Genomic DNA, 18,024 nt, shown 5'->3' on the forward strand with positions numbered 1-18,024 from the left:
CTTTACTCATTGCCCACTTACTTTCTTTTACTGATCCCAAGGCATGACAGTACATCTCTAAGTGCTGGCCTCTTGGCAGTCATCTGCCACCCCAGTAGCAAGAGTCAGCTTTCGAATGCTCTTAGTCGGCTTTTCTTTGACTGGGGCATTCACCATGTACAGAATGTTTACTTTGTAAATGCACTCTCAGTTGACACAGCCTATGCTGTCAAAATAAAAGTGTCAGCTTAGTTGCAGCTTGTGTCTATAAAAGTTTATTGTGTAAAAATAACTTACTAGACCCATTGGGAGCTGATGTGTTACTGACATTGTGTTGTAACTTTAGATTCCTGAGAGTACACCAGAGAGCATTTGAAAATCTTCACCAAAAACAATGTGTTTTAGATGTTTTCATAACTGTACTGGGTTTTCCAGACAGTAGTAGGTGTCCCTAGAGCTCAGTTTCCCCTACGTTTTTAGGTTTCGAAGTCTTTTAGTGGTTCATTTGTATAGTGTTCCAAAACTCAATGATATGCCTTTGTGAAGGGAAAAGTACACATCTGAATTACTGTGCTATGTCAACCATCTCTAATAACCAATTGATTGCATGCCAAATTACCCAGATTCTTAAAAGAAAGAGGCTTTCCCACTCAGATAACCACTGAATTATGTGACCTTGGCGGGTTTCTTGGAAGGGTCATATAATACAGAATAAAATAATCTTGCCATCACAAACCAAACTGTGCAGAGAGGAGCCATTCAAAGACCAACATGTGAACCATTTTCAAGAATAATTATTATAAGCTCATGGCACCACCAAAACTACAGACTAAAACAACGGACAAGGCTTGGAGGTGGTGTCTCTAGATATGAATGAAATAATTCCACCAAAACAAACCAAAAGGAGCTGATCGGCCAGGCTAGCTGATGAGAATTGAAACTACCTTAGGTCTGCTGCCTCAGCACTCTGCCCAAGGAGCGTGACTAGAGTTTATGGGATGGGGGTAGGGTGGAAGGGGGAGAGGGGGGGTCTCTCCCAGAGGAGCCTAAGCTTCCATACATTGCTCACCTACCATCAAGGACCCTTCAGTAAGCTCGGTTTTTCCAACCATCTTTGACCTTGTCACGGTGAGAGGGAACCTTGTGTCACCGCAAGTGCAGGCCTTTCTCTTTTTGTCAGGCCTAATACACTGCACTATGCACAGGGCAAAAAGGGCACAGGGAAGAGTGACCCCTTTAACTTTTGCAGAAAGCTGCCCTGCAACCTAACTAGTGTGGGCATTTCATTTGTCTTCTTTTACTCCTATGGTGTATCCCCTGTCAACTTCCCATCTCGTAGTGAAATAGCTAAGTGACAGCTCTGTCAACTGCTTAACTGGTTTACCTGTCTGTATACATACTGGTGGCGGATAGATTAGAGGCAACTACAATACTGAAGTCTGAGAAAAGACTGAATGTTCTTTCAGGTTCAGTTCAGATCAACTAAATTATGGGGTATGGTAGATTTCTGATGGAGAAAGAGAGAAATGTATTTCCATCAAAAAAATGCTCTGACTCTGTACCTAGTCATGAAAAAAGATGACCTTTGCTCTGGTGAATGGATGATCTTTTGATATAGCAAACAAGCTGCCAATTTCAACCCCAAAACCACCCTCACTCCCACCCCTGCAACCTTGTGTTCATGTTGCCTTTCTATTCAGTGCTGATTATGTCAGGCTCTGAAGGGTCATCACTTCTCCATCAGAGATCAATCTGTCACAGTGATGAAGTTCCTGTTGCCATAGCAACATACATGAAGAATGAAGGATGGGCGAAGAAATGCTGCTTCTCATGATGGGATTCTGTATCCACAGGTAAATGACCTGGCTTCATATATTAGTCTGTTTATCAGTCTGTCTATCACTCTATCTAACGAAGATGAATTCAACACCGTCCAACTGTCCAAGCTATTTTAGTTCCTCAGTTTAGCAATAAATAAATAAATGGAGTCTGTATCTATGTAGCATACTGCACTATGGTCAGACTTTGGTTTGAAAACTGAATGTAGAAGAATCATGTTCCCGGGAAGTAGGATGTGTGGGATAAATCTGAGAGAATACTTTCAGGAGGAGGTAAAAATATTGGCCACAGCGAGAAAGAGATGGAAAAACAAAGAGCAAGAGAGTATTGGAAAGGAAAATGACAATGATTCAAAAGTACTGTGGTGTTTTTACTCCAAGACAAACATAAGACATTTTACAGTTTTTGTAGTAAAGTGTACTTGAAGAATCTGTTTAAGATGTTATAACCAGATGTGTAAACTCCAATGGGAATCATTTGGCATTAATGGGAAAGGAATAAAGTCAGGCAGTTCTAGAGCTAAATCCAAAGAGATGTTGCTACCATCAGGGGGAATGAGTGCCAGGTAAGGCCTGACCGTGCCTGAATGATAGGGTGAGAGAACAGACAACAAAGAAGCCTTAACAACAGAGGCTGAAAAACAGTCATTGAGGCTGAACCCCCATCAAATTCGACGCAAACGTCCATTTAGCCCCTTGTCCTCAGAATGGACTCTCTGTCTACATTCAAAGCTACAGAGAAAAAGTTGTTTTTTTTCTAATAGATAACAGTGGCATCAACACCGAAGTCGTCGCTTTGTGTATTGCTGAAGTTCTGAAAGAAATCATTTTTATCAAAGTCTAACCTGCACGTACAGTCAGAAACACAGCAGGTAGTTGCATTCCCAAGGAACACAAAGCACACTGAAAAATACAAAAACCCTCATTTTAGAAAATATTTCCATTGGTTTCATGACTGTACAAATCATCCACTTATGTGTGCAGATGTGTGTTTCAGTGTGAGGGGAACGCTAAAACATGTTAAATTCAACTTTAATTATGTGTTCTATTTGTCCTAAAACATTGAATGTTCTTCAGTCTTTTTTCTTTTTCCTTTTTTTTTTTAATGTCTTGGCGACTTTCTTTTTGTTATGTGCCAATATGAAACAATCCCTCCCTCATACTGACAGGATATGAGATGCTGGGGAAGGCTTCCTCTTAAATTGTTTTCATTGCAGAGGTTGTGAGTACTGAAAAAGGGCAGTATTTCTTACTGTATCACCAGGGACATTCAGCCACGAGTTTTATCACGGTTCCTCCACAGTTTAACGCAGTCCATGGTACTAAGAGGACCCTCGTGCCCTTTCTCCGTTCAGTGCCACTTAAATTCACACCTCCTTTTATGACCCTCAACACGCTCGCTAGCGTTTGCCACTGAGACTGTAAAGCTTGGGTTTTATGCTCTCTTTCTCGCTCTCTCTCTCTCTCGCTCTCTTCCGACAAGCTCTTTTTCCAGACGTGTAAGCAGCATTATGGGTGGGAGTAATTCAGTCAGGAGAGAGAAGGAAATTCTTTCAGGATGGTCCGGGGGTTTTCGTTGCGTCAGCCTGAAAGCCGCACGCCATCTGAGACATCGTTCCCAGTCGGCTTTGAACTTGTATCTGGCGTCGTGGGCGTGAGCTCGTTTTTGATATAGTTACTTTCCTGCATCATTACCATCCTTATTGTCACTTCACAACCTCATGGTTATCACAATCTCACTTTCAAGCTCTTATCTTCTTACCATGGCCACCTGTCTGGCGTTTGGACCCTTAAATTGGATGTTATCAAAAATGCATTGGAGATTAGGATTTTGGATTATGCACAGCTGTGTAGAGGAGATAACTGAATTTTTCTCAGTATGTAGATTTAATGTCAACTTTATATGCAACATAGGTATGCTATAACTAGATTTCTGGGAAAACTTGAAGAGATGTGATCAAAAGCGTTGTGAAAGTTGTGTTTACTTTTCATGTAAATTGTTACCTTTTAATGTCTGTGAGCAAGGCTCCATAGAGCATTCTGCATATTTTAAAACTTAAGTTTTCCTCCTGCAATCAAACTGACTGAACAGACCTCCATGTCCTTCATCCAAACCAGGCTTCATACTCAATACTGGTACAAAGACCTATGTACACACACTATATGTGAGCCCTCTTGGACGGTATGCTTTTACATGCAGTAGGCAAGTAACAGCTGGGACAAGCAGTTTGTTGCAGCTAATAACAATACCTGTAAGTGCAAAATTCTTGTTGTTATTTCTGGGATGGAAGGAAGTATTAAAGAAAGCCAGCTGTAAACTATTAGCTTTTAAGGAGTAGAGATAAACAAGTGTGTGGTTTTTCATTAACAGGATATCCTGAAATGCCTCTGTCAGCTCAACACCCCCCCCCCCCCCAACCACCACCACCACCATCACCATTTTTTTCTCACAGGCTCTGATTAATGTGATTCCTATCCTGCCCTCAATATGAGAGTTAACATCAATTGGCTATTTATTATTTTAAAAGACCTATGTTTTAGGATAAATCTCTAAGATAAAGCTATGTCATGTTTTAATATTAAATATTGCTAAAAACACAGCATTTGCACAAGAGGAATGTGGACTTTGGGAAAAGTCTTTGGAAAAATATGAAATTTACATTTAGTATCCACCCGTTCTGAGGTATTGTATATTATTGTCTGATAGAGGCTGTTGCATACTGTATTTCACAGTGCACAATAAGTGTTTGTATTTTAAATGACTGTGTTTTAAAGTCTCATTTAAAGCTCCTGATAAATATATATATATATATATATATATATATATATATATATATCTCCTGATAGTGAAAGTCGGTATTTCTGCAGCTCAACTGACGCAGTAATCATGGTTTTCAAACACTTTCTTTTAGATCTTTATCTCAGGCCCTACCTTACTGGGGTGATGTTCAAAAGAATGCTTTGAGTAATTAAGGAAATGTTTGCTGAGCTGTACTTCACATAAACCTCCACATTATCACTTGGCATGTTGAACAAAGCAGCTTTTGATTTTATTCCCATGTCTATTAGCACAGGAAAAAAAGATAACAGTAGCTCACACCCACAATTCTCATGCTGAGGGCAGAGACTAAAAGCTTTGTTTGACCTTGTGCTAATCTGTCAGTGAGGTGACAGAATCACAAAGAGTGCTTAATCAAACTGTTAATATTGGTGAGTTACTTAAAAGGGACTCTTCTCAGTTTAGAGGAAATTCCTTCAGTCTGAACAATAGGATCCAGCCTGATTATCTCATAAAAGAGCACAGGGAGGTATGTTATGTGTCAAGATCTAGAGCTCAGACAGCCACCTTGCTGTCCACCACGATTCTGAAAGACTAAAATTATCAACAAAAGACTCTCTTTTCCGCTTTTGCTGCTGAGACTTAACCCTTCCTGAGAATATTAAAGCTGTGTTCCTTTGCTGGGTACAGGCACGGGTCAGTCAGGCAGTCAGTGGTGAAGTTGGTGTGATTCACGATGCCGCACTAACCTCTATGTCTTGTTTGGGTTTCTGGATCATCTTTGGACTTTTGTTCCAAATGGAAACGTGTCCTTCTTGTTCTTTATGTTGTCCATCTATTTTTGTCTGACAGTATAATAATAATACTTCATGGTTGTAGAAGACAGCTTTAACAGTTTCCTTTTTTTTTGAAGACAGTGGCATACTGACTCATATAATAGCTTCAGCCCAGTAGCACCTCGCTTTGTGAAATGGACAATTAATAACAACAATCCCAAAAAACATTAGAAGCATAAGTACTAAAGACAAACACTCTGTGTTCTTTCTCACATCGGCAAGTTTCCACAGCTCACTTGATGTCTCTTTGGAGATTTCCAAACAGTAATGAGCTTAGCTGGTGGTCTGATGGACAGGGTTGGTAAGAGGTGTTCTGACGTAGAGGGAAGTCAAAAACTAGCTACATGCTAGAGTGGTTTAGTAATTACTGTTGTCTGTTGAAGGAGGTGCGATCACGTCCATTTCCTGTCAAAACAGGAAATGGCACGAGGGCTGGGAAAACATTGTGTTTGAAGTGTATTGGCTGGAGGTTTGGTATGTTCTGCTTTGACCTTCCTGGCTTGAAAACAGGGTTATAAAGACTGAGGCCTGTGGAGAGGTATCTAAATTTAGGATATTTTCATTGCTCTGTTGATATGGAACATCAAATAAAACAGTTGTGTGTTGACATGTTTCTAGGCGAGTCCACCTGTTTTACCTTCAGCAGATATGGATCCAGAGGTGGAACACAGTTTGCTTAAATGTGCTAGACATACTGCAGTGTCTATCTGTTATGATAATCTGTTATGAAAAGGAAAAATTTGTGTTTTGGACTGTGATTTTAACATTTTCCATGGTGCCTGATCGTCTTCATGTATAATTGATTTTTCCACCAGCTTTTTGTTGTTTTTTTTTTGTTGATTTTTTTTTATTACTATTATTTTTTCTTCTTTTTATTTGTCTTTTCCTTTCTACTTGGATAGGGTGTAATCCAAGAACAATATCATCACAATGATTCTCTCTGTGTGACACACACACACACACACACACACACATGCATGCATGCGCACACACCGACAAAGAATTGTGGGTTGCAGGTGTTTGTGGCTAAGGCAATCTGTTGGTGATAACATGGTGGCTTTGTTTGAATTAACCCGAGCAAATAGGGACAATTTGAATGACAGAGTAGGAAAAATATTCAGCAAGTTAATTATACATTCTACTAATTATCAGGTAAAACACAAATTGACTGAGAAAATGACAGCAAGGCTCTTTATGTCACTGGGATGTTACTCTGCCTAAGAGAAACTCCCTCAGAATATTAATGAAGCATTAACTGGTTTGTTTTTGAAGCCAGTAGCTTTTGATGCTGTTTATTCTTCCGACTGCATTTATGTCAGTTCTAGTCAGAAAATGTCTCCATTCACTGGGATCTGATGTGCATGCTATAAATGTAGATATAACAGCACCAAACGATTGATTATTGGCTTTTATGTTACTGTTATAGTTAATTGAAACGATAATATTAAACCACTGTTTGTTTACCCCTTTGGAATGCTAGGCTGGGAAGGAAAGTAATGCTTTCCAGCCATTTGTCTAATGCAGTGTTTCTTAAACCATTGTGATAGTGATTCAGTAATTGATTCAGACTGTGCTTGTGGTGGGCTATCACAACAGGATTCAGAGGGTTATTCAAACCTATTATCAGGCTAAAAAGCAAAACTAACAGTAACAATGAACACAAAATAAAAACCTGGATTTTGAGAAGCTTTTGCTTTAGGAGATAATGAAAGTGGTGTATGGGTTTTATTTGAAACATGACTGTGAATGACTACGGTTTGAACAAAAGAAACGCAGCAATGACCTTGAAGTCACTGTTGGCTTCATCTCCCTGTTTCTCTGGAGACCGTACACTCAAAAATGGAATCTATCAAGGTTTTTGGACCACACGATGTTTGTTAGCCACTAGATGTAGCATCTTCCAATATAACTGTGTGTTTGATAATCCTAGTCATAGGCATTAAACCGTTTCATCTGAAATGCCCTAGGGGATATGGCCAGTTTTTCTAATGATGGTGGAGCTTGGGGTATAGTGATCTCATGCACTATGACCACAGTTCTCTTTGGTATCAGATGTGATTGAGGGCACAGAACAATGGATCTCACAGCAGCTCTTACATTTCTCCAATATTAAATAAAATTATAATGCTTTATAATGCATTGGGAGACAAACCTTTGCATTCATTTACATATATGAACTGATGCTTAAATTGTATGAGTCAGTTTAGCTCAGTTGGTTACCCTTGTAAGATTAATGAATGAATAAAGAAACAAATAGAAACAAATGAAACAAATGAAGAACTCATTTGTAGATACTGTTTACTTTAGAATACCACTGTGGGTTTCTTAATGTACATTTTTTTCATCCGTCATCTCCCAAGAACATTCTCCGAACTCTTAAGTAGTAACCTACATGGTAATTGTGCCCAGGGGCCTTGTAAAAAACAGGAAAAATCTGCGAATGGGAACAGAAAATTATTTCTGTCTTTCTGCAGAGATTATTTTAGTGTACTCTTAGAAATTGAATTATTCAGATGACTCATCCAGTGAAATGATTGTATTAATCATCTGGCTAATTTGCCTTGCTGATACATGACACTTAATCACTAATGAGTCTTGAGAGAGTGCTTGAATTTTTTTTTCTTAAGTCCAGAAATGGACTTAAAATTGGCTCATACATTCAGTCCTCATAGTATTTGTTCTTGTTTTAAGAACTGATATTAACTGCAGCACCTTCCTACCCCAGCAGGAAGCCAGGTGTATAACTGAATGCAAAACATAAGACACAACTGGTAAAATTGTATATTTCAATTGAATTTCTAGAAGGTGGTGTGATGATACCTTTCTGCAAATATTAATGGATTCCTATTTTCATTATCTCCTGTCAAGTCACCTTTAACATCATTCTTCTCATCAAAATTAGAAGTTGAATGAGAGTGAAAGATAAAGATACTAAGTACAAAGAACAGGCAGTAAAGTACAGACAGTAGTCATTAAGTACAAAAATGTTAAACAACAAGCAAAATCATAAACATAGAATACAAGTCATGGGGCACAAGGAAGTATGGAACACAGTCCTTGGCAACAAGTGTGCAGTGTAAAGTGACTAGTGCATTACACTAGCTGGCTTTTGTATAAATTGTCTAGTGCATATGAACTGTTTCTTCTGTAAAGTGTTTAGTGCATATGAAGTGTCTTGTGTAAAGTGTCTGGGTGCAGTAGATAGAGTGCAGTAAGATTTAAATTACTTGCGAATTAAAAGTGAATTTAGTGAATTTCAAAAGTTTGCACATCCACAAACTCACAAATATCACGTCCCAAACTTCCAGATAACATTAACTTGTTATGCAAACATAACAGGTTCCAAATGTTTCCTATTGCCAGTGAACAGTCTGTTCAGTCACTGTTGTTGCTTTGGATTTTTCCCCACCTTTTTCTCCCCAATTCTTGCTCAGAAGCACTCAAAGTCTGCCAAGATCTCCCCAAAGATTTTCAGTAACAATCAAATCAGGGTACTGTGACCGCTAGACCAACCTTCAAACTTCTGTTCTGCAACATCATTGTTGATTCAAAGTTTATGGATTGTTGTCTTACTGAAACGTCCAAACTCTTTTCAGATTCAATATCTTGACTGTTCCACTGGCTGTCGCTCAGTCTCAAGATATAATGAATGCACTCGATTACTTTGCAGTTGGCTGGGGTTTCTTGGCCTTTCAAGTGATTCAGCTGTTTTTCAAACAGATCCTTTGAGACTACGACCATAGAATTGGAATTGGAACACAGAATTAGATGTTGTTTTGAGCTCTAGAATTGGAATTGATTGACTAATAGATCTGCAGTGATAGATCTGTTGAAATTTTGATATGAATGCAGTGTTACTGTAGAGTATCCCAGAGAGGAAGAAATATTGTTAGGTAAATGAAATGTCACTGTCCTAGTTGTACGGAACAAGAATTTCTTAAAGCCATCAGGAGGATTAGCATCTCCAGAGCTGTCACATAAGTAACAACTTATGTGTGTTTACATATGTCTGAAATAATCAATCAATCTACTCCTTCAGTTTTACTCTGCAGCAATATTTCATTCATTTCAGTGTTTCAACAGATGTATGTCAGCTGTATAACTGTGTCATTTGATTGGCAGACCTGCTTTTAAAGTGTATTCAAAGTCTAAAAATGCAAAAGACATGACAGATAAATAGGTCTGGGAACACAGCTTTGCTCCCTTTTTCTTCCCATTATTTCTCAGCCTTTAAATATTGTATGTCGCAGATCCACATGCACCACTGCAAACAACTGGAGGTTTAGTACTTTGATTCAGTAAAGATATTATTTATATGGCTCCTGGCCTGAAACAAAGAGAACATTCAAATGTAGTTTGAAGGACTTAAGTATGTCTATGTCTATGGCATATCTCTAATATGCAGAAGAAATGCTCACAGGTGTGATTGATAATACTGATTTTATGGTCCTGAACCCATGTGTATGTTACTGACATAATGCAACTCATGCCAATGAAAAAATGCTAATGCTAGTTAGATGATACTTAAGGGAAATCTGGATTTATAACAAGACTAGTTGGAGAAATTAGAATTATTGCACCAGCAATGTTCATAAATGAAGTCATATACACAAACCAATAACTCTAATGATCTTAAATGATTCTGCTTGTCACTGCTGTCTCACAGACTGCAGTGGAATTTCTGTTTGGAGTTTGAAAAATACAGACATGTTGTTGGAATTTGTGTTTTGTTTTTTTGTCGGGGGGACTGATTGTGGTTATCATTAAAGAGCACAAATGTGAACACGGTCACTTGAATATGTAATGTAATTGTTTGTCGTCAGAACTTCATCTGCATGCTTTCTCACGATAATGGGAGGGTTTATCAGGCAGGATGGGGTTGTAATGGAGTGTAATTGCCCTATTAAGGGACTCCATTAGAATCTCCCCCTCGTCTCATAGTCAATTAGGCCGGCATCATTAGCATCATTAGCCATGGTATCACTGGTCTTAATGCTTTCGGCATTCGTGTTACCGGTACGTTGAGTGATGTCTTTATGGATACATGTGTCTTAGACCAGAAAGAACAGACATTTTAAGATTCCAAAGAAGACAACAGTAACACTGTTTTCTGAGGCTTTAGCTGAGTCGCACACAAAGCAGACAGCTTTTTTTTTTTGCTCTGTAATATTACGTAGCTATGTCTGTTACAGACTGTCCCAAAAGATTTTTATACAGTAGTCTTTTTTTTTTAAAGACATGTAGTGTACTGTGTTTTCTTCAATAAGTGAAATGTTTTTGATTGAGGCATGCAAATTGCCCTACTGCTGATGTCACTTTTATGTGCTTGACAAGGTAACACACTCAAATTGCGTGACTCCGGTAATTCAACTGAATCCCTCATTTTAGACTGTGGTTCAGCGGTGTTTAAACCATGTTTTTCCAGCTCAGCTAAGAACCAGCTCTTTCTTAAAGGCAACCAGTTCAAATGCCTCGGAGATAGTTCTTCAGTCCCTTTTGTGTTGATGAAAATCAGGTGGTGAGGACTAGTTTTTGCTCCAACTCTACACAGAAAGGTGGGTTATTGAATGTAGATCCTGAGGAGCCTTGAGACATTCGTTTTAGGTTGTGTTAACTGTGGACTGGAAAGGAGCACTGCCCAGTGTGGCTGCAGTTCAGGAAATATATGATATTAATTTGGGACACATGTCTAATAAATATTGATAACAACAACATACATTTCAGAGTGATATTGAAATGCATAGTGTGAAATGGAAGCCCCCCCCCCCCCCCCCCCCCCAAAAAAAAAAAAAAAAAACGACAAAAAAACACACCCCACTCACAAGTAGGCTTTGAGTGATGGAATCTCTGCTAAGAATCAGTCAATGAAAAAAAAAAAAATCTTCTCTTTCTGAGGAAAAGACCTGTATGGTGAATATTTTAAAACATACCAGAAGGCAGCAGTATAACCGCGTGACAATATGGGGGATTCATGACCTCGGCTCAACCTCAGAATTACAAAAGCAAAGTTTTCACAGTGCTGGTCTGGAACACAAGTTTCTTTGGCGTCTGTACATAGAATGACAGCCTTGCGCGTGCAATAGATGAGTTGTTTACCCCATGTGACAGCGTTTCATCCTGCTGTGGTAGCATGACTGAGCACTTGTGTTGCAGTCTCATTTGTTATCTGTCTCTCGACTCTTAAAGGACCAATCAGTGAGATTCCCCTGCTCATGAGGTTATATGCCTTTGATCTTGAAGATACTCTAACTTCAGTCTTGCATAATCAGGTGGTGAATTCTTAGAGTCTGATAGATTTTGCTATCTTGTCACTTTCTGTATCAAAAATCATCAAAATAGTCAACAGAAGTCAAGGCAGTTTGTCTCCTGTCTTTCACAGATAAGCACAGAACATTTTTGGTCAGTATCTTGACCTGTGAGCTTTATATGTGATATTCCCTTAGATATACCACAAGAATACTAAATGTTAGTATACAAAAAATTTTAATTCTCAGGAAATCATTACTGAACAGTACTGCATGGTCTCATAAAAAACAGATATTTCTTATGGGTTGTAAACAACACAGATATTTCATGAGAAATGAGTGACTCTGAAGATAACGCTTTTTAAAACGTTTCACTGTTGAAACTGGAATATTTTGCAGAGAGAAAGGCACTTTTAGATGTCTCTTTTCCAGTTCTGTTGATGTAAAGGAAAGGAAAAGCTGTTTGAAACACTTAGGCTTTATCTTTAAATGTTTATATTCACAAGACATTCCGTTTTTCACTGCTCAGCTGCAGCAGCTCTCTGCAGAATTCAGACAGCTGTGCTAAGTGATGCTGCATTGCTTAGGGATGTTTATTTTAACTTTATATTTTATCACTTTGCTACTGCAGATTGGATTCTTCAAAATGCTAATGTTTTAGTCTAATGAGCGTTTCTTACAAAATGTGATAATGATCATTACAACACTTCTTTTTTTGGTAAATAATTTGTCTATTATATTTGGCACTATTCCCCTTTTTTCATAATGAAAAATAATGGGATTTTAATATAGCGATTACATTAGTTTATGATCATGTAGTCTTCACACACCTTCTCTTATCACACATTTCTCAAATCACAAAGCACTTTTTAGTGAATACAAAATTCATTTTGTTTTCAAACTGTACAAAATCCTACTCATGACAATGTTGAGAACCACATATTTGCATGCATACAATGTACTTGTACTTTTCTTTCGTCTCATGCAAATCCATTTTTAAGAAAATGTTTTGACTGAGCTGTGCAAACGCAGGAGGAGGTAGACTCTTTGGCATAGGAAATTTCATGCGGCAAAAAGCTGTCGGGTATCGAAAAATGTCAGTCTCTTTTTCCTTGTTCAGTTATTGTGCAAAAACCTGTGTACTTTAGCTTTGCTTTCAGACAGCTCAGTCTCTGTGGAAGAGTGAAGCCTTTGTCTGGGTGAGATTTACACAGGTATTTTAATTACAAATCCTCAGCTGCATGAAAATGCACACAGCATAATTTAATTCTGAAGGAAGGTCATGGGGGGAATGGATGGCCCTTACCCTTCTGCTGCTTCTGCCAACAAGGCAATGTCTTCGGGCAAAAAACCCCCATGTAAAATAGAGGAATATTATACCTGTCTGTTTTGTCTGAATTCTGCTTTATTTCTTGTACATATAGCAATTATCAAATAAAAGACATTTCATGAAAAAGAAAGGTTGTTATATCTCACCCTTAATATTTTATTATATTTAGTATATACCTTTATTTGGTTCCTCCATGCTAGATGCTTTCTGTTGAAAACTATGGTATTGCTTTTTTTTTTTTTTTAACTCCCGCATAAGGCCAATGGCTGGTTTAAATATAGGATTTGAATGTGAAATCTATCACCATTATGTGGAAGAATAACAGGTCCTCCTACCTGCTTTACCCATAGCTTTATCACTTTCACCATAACTGACAGTGGATTCCTCTGACTGACACACCATATTAAGCTTCAGCTCCTAGTACTCCTGCAAGGTCTTCTCAGAAACATTGGCTCCACACATATCCACGAACAAAATAACTTTTGGACCAATGCCTAGGTAGCTGCTTCACTGCTCATGAAAACTTTGCCTTTAAACTTTCAAAACTTTCAGTACTCATCAGTCATGTGGCTTCAGAAGAGTCAGCTGAATCTCCTGAATCAGGGAACAGGCAAACTGTAACCTCAAGTAGTGCGATTTAAGGGAACATGTGTTTATAGCAAGACAGAGAGAATGTTCTTGTTTGTGGGGGAAAAAAAAAGTGCCTTGCAAACAGTGAAACTAATCTTAATTGTATTTCTGTATCACTTTACTATGAAAATGTGAGCCAAAAAGATGTGTAAACATTTTAGTGAGAAAAGCAACAACCCTAAAGATAACAATGGCTTTCCTCATTCCACTGTGAAAGGGGTAAAAGCCCACACATGTTCCATACAAGCTGTTACTGATATAGTCAAACAACACCACTTTCAACAGCATCAGCATGTGAAGCTCTTCAGCTGCTGGCATTAGTGGACTTTTTGGGGGAGTCCATTCTGTGCATTGAAGCGACACAGCACTCCATCTGCTCTGGCTGTTATAAAGACCTAGTATAATTTATTATCAGCAAAAGCAAGAGATTTATTACATGTCTGTATGAAGAGTCCGTGTCTCCTCTCATCTCTGTCAGTTGTTGCCATATAGCAGATCAGGAGCGTTACTCTCACTTGGTTTTAGCTGACCTGTGGAATTAATACGAGTTTACTTTAATTTTTGATATACTGCTTGGCTTACAGCAAAAGAAACCACTGACAAGGTAAGGTAAAACTGAAATTTTGATTGTTTATTATTTGTATGTTAATTTGACAGTCTTGTTCTACAGCCTCCACAAAACTGATCTGGTGACAGACACTTGCTGTTCTTATTGGAGAAGGGTCATTTTTCATAGCTGGTTTTGAGCTACCTTTTGATATAAAATCAGTGATATCTTGTTTTTACCATCAAAGGCAAAGTATACGTCTCTGCTCTCATAGATCTTTATTTGAGTAAATATGCTTTGTGAGGCAATATCCCACAACAATTTGTCTTCCGTCCTGCTCACACACCTCCAGAGAGGTAAAGAGATGGTTTTGAGTGAATCTGCTCGCTCATAACCATTCTCAGTGCACTTTGTGTGTTCTCCCCTTCTCTCTTCACTTCAGTTTTTTTCTCTGCATCTGTTGTGAATCTGTCCATTTCCTTGCAAATGCATTTTCCTCAGATTGATTTTTATCTCTTCTTTTGCATCAACTATTACCTGTCTTACAGTACATAAAATTGCAGTGTGCAATGGGAATGGAGTATGAATAGTACCCTCTATTACTCAGGACACTGTGTTTTTCTGTGCTCTACATCCTAGCAGTACTAAGTTGCTCCTCAGAAGTGTTGCACTGCATAGTTTTAGCTTTGTATAAGATAATTGCATAAATAATGCAGTCTTAACACTACTGTTTTAGAGATGAGCTAAACATACAATGTCTGAAATAAGCCATGTCGGAAGGCCTTGGATGAGCACATTTGACTTGTGCCATACCAATTAGTACAGCCAAGTAGAGCTTCTTTCTACTCTTCCTTCAGTGCAAGCATTCAACTTTTATAGGAATGTGTCAAAGACATAAGAGCAGTATTTTAAGACATAGCTTGAATTTGCTGTTGTTTCCCACAGAGGGACTAAAAGTCAATGGACAGAAATGAACCTTACTTCTTCATTTGATAAGGACTCTTGTAGGGCAGCCCGTGGCCTAATAGTGAGAGAAGCGGGCTTGTGACTGAAAAGTCACTGGTTTGATCCCCAGGACCGGCAGGAAAATATCCATGGCTGAAGTACCCTTGGGCAAGGCACTTAACTCCTAACTGCCCCCTTGGTGCAGGTGTGCTGCTCCTGCAAGTAGTGATTGTGTGTGCTCACTACTGGTGTGTATGGGTGGGTTAAATGCAGAGGTCAACTTCACTGCTCATTGTTCACAGTGTCTGTGTGAACAATCACAGAGATTTAATCTTTACTCTTCATTTGCAGTTTGACACAAAAAAGTCTGTGTATTCATACAAGCAGAAAACAGAAGCTCCTTTTCATTTTGCTGCAAAGTGCCTCTTGAGTTCCATAGACACACAGAAATAGTATATCACATTTGCCCGCAATTTTTCACATTCATCCCATTCTATAGTGTCTGAAGATACCACAACAGAAAAGACACAGGTGGTGAGAGAGGGATGTTCTGCACAGTGTCACTTAAGTGTGCCTGGTTACTCATACTCCTCTATCCTTGTGCCCACGAGCATGCAGGGGCCAATAAGGACACACTTGAGGCAGGGCCCAAGGGACACTGGCCTATTGAAAGTCACTGACTTGTGAGGAAAAGGTTTCCAACCTCCCTCTGTTCTCCTTTATGATGGCCCCAGCCAGAGCCCCTGTACATACAATAGAGAACTCAGACAACAGCCTGCTCTTAAATCTCAATACAAAGAGGGGAGCTCGCCGGCCGATTTTCGGCCCTCTCTGATACTTTACAAGTGGGTATTGTGTCTGGAGTAGAGGGTGGGTGATCCTAAATCCAGGCATGTGCTGTGCCTATGTCCAGGTCAAGTTCTCCTTTTGAACTCAGCAGCTGTTGCGCTCTGGATTAAAAATTCACAGCTTATCTATGGAGGAAAACGTATTAGCATCTTCAAAGTATTTTTAAGGTTGAAGTATTGGGTGTTTTTTCATCAACCTTGTTGTTTTTTTTGCTCTTTTGTCCAACAAGGCTATTTTTGTAGCATGGGAGAGGTATTAGCAAATTAACTGTGATGTCAAATAACAAGGGTGTCAGAAGGTGAAGCCGCAGCTAACAGCTTTATGTATAATGTGTGGTGCAGTTTAACACAGTTTGAATGGTGTCATCTAGGCAACTTTTAAAAAAGTGACCAGATGGATCTTTGGTACCAATGCATTGTGAGTTGGACTGCACATTTTGTATAGTTTGAAAAGCTTACTGGAGCTCTCAGTATACTTTTAAAACATGAATGCAAATCAACACTTGTTGCAGTGCTCATTAAGTCCAATCTTCATTAAAGCTATGGTCAATTTCTGATGCTTGAGAAAGGTTCTTGGCTCTTGAAACATTCAAACATTGGCCTCAAGGCATTTCCACGCCATACTGCGCATAAGGCCCAATGCATAAAAGCTTCAGCAAAAATGGGGGCCAAAGTGAAATCCTAACCAATTGTGCAAGGATTTGCACGGATTCGTCCAGGGCTCTGAGCAGATTGTGGGCATTTGGCTTCCCCACCCGTCTCCTTTTACACACACACACACACACACACACACATACCCACACACCCTTGGTCCTCAAACAAAAGCACTCAATCACAGGGAGCTCTTGCTGAGCAGGGTTCTTTCTGCCCCGACCTCTGACTCGCTCCCTGCCGACATAAACTTTAGGTGACAGAGATTCCAAGAGAATCCTGACATTCTGTCCAGACGTGACTGCAGGGGCAGCAGCAGGAGAGGGGCCAAGTGGAGTTTATTAGATTCCCTAAATCATAGTTTTAGACTGTGTGTGTATGACTGGATTTAGCCTTAAGGAAAATAGAGGAGGCTGCAAGCTGTGATGTCGGGTGTTTGTTTTGTGAAATTAATCTTTGATCCAAAAGACTATTATTTTCTTGTGTATCGATAAAAAAATGTTTGGAACCTCATAGCTGCAGAGATCAGTGTTGTGCAAGTTACTGAAATTAGTAATTAGTTACATTTACTAGTTACTTCTTTCAAAAGTAATTGAATTACTTTCCCAATTGCTGAATATAAAAGTAAATAGTTACTAAGGAAAGTAACTTTTGCGTTACTTCAAAATGAAGGCAACTGGCTCAACGGTTGACACAGGTTGCATGTCTTCCATAACATACCTGGCAATCAGTCTGTGTAGTTCTGCCTGGCTTACAGACTGCGCAGACGAATTCTTGGGTTTAAATTCAAGCCTTGGCTGTTCGGAGTGGCTCCTTGGTCAGCGGCACCAGCATTGGGGTCTTTTGCGATTACCTCTGTGGAAGCGTGTTGTTTTACGAGGTGCTTCAGAGGATTAGAATTACTATTCTCTGATGTGGATAAAGTTCTCACACCTGCACATAGACTTCATCTCACCAGTACATTTTTGTCTTTGATTTGAGGAGGGAAAAATAATGTTCATATTTCCAGGACAGCGAACTTACATTACCCAAACTGTCGGCCATTGTGTGGGCTAATGCTGATCGATTGATTCACTCATTAATTGCGCCACTGTAAGGTCGGGTGACGTTAGATCATAAACAGGAAATTGGGGGAATAGGCTGCATTTGTCTGCTATAGTCTGCAGTTGTCCATTAAAATTTTCACACAAGACAAAAGTAACAAGTAATGAGCCCATTTAAATTTAAGTAATTGTGATGGCATGACATAATTTTAAAAGGTAATTAGTTACATTACTTGTTACTGCTAAAAGTAGTGGAATTATAGTAATGTGTTACTTTGTAACACGTTACTTCCAACAGTGGCAGAGATACATAGCCAAAATAGATTTCAAAGGTCCAAACTGCATTTGAGATG

General features: G+C 39.0%; 1 protein-coding gene across 1 annotated transcript in view; it reads left to right on the forward strand.

Moving 5' to 3' along the window:
• Nucleotides 1-18,024, forward strand: part of kif26aa (kinesin family member 26Aa) — a 79,840-nt gene that overhangs the window by 8,380 nt on the left and 53,436 nt on the right. The gene's annotated exons all lie outside the window — the stretch shown is intronic.

Source organism: Chanos chanos, chromosome 4 (genome assembly GCF_902362185.1).
Source record: "Chanos chanos chromosome 4, fChaCha1.1, whole genome shotgun sequence".
Classification (NCBI taxonomy): domain Eukaryota; kingdom Metazoa; phylum Chordata; class Actinopteri; order Gonorynchiformes; family Chanidae; genus Chanos; species Chanos chanos.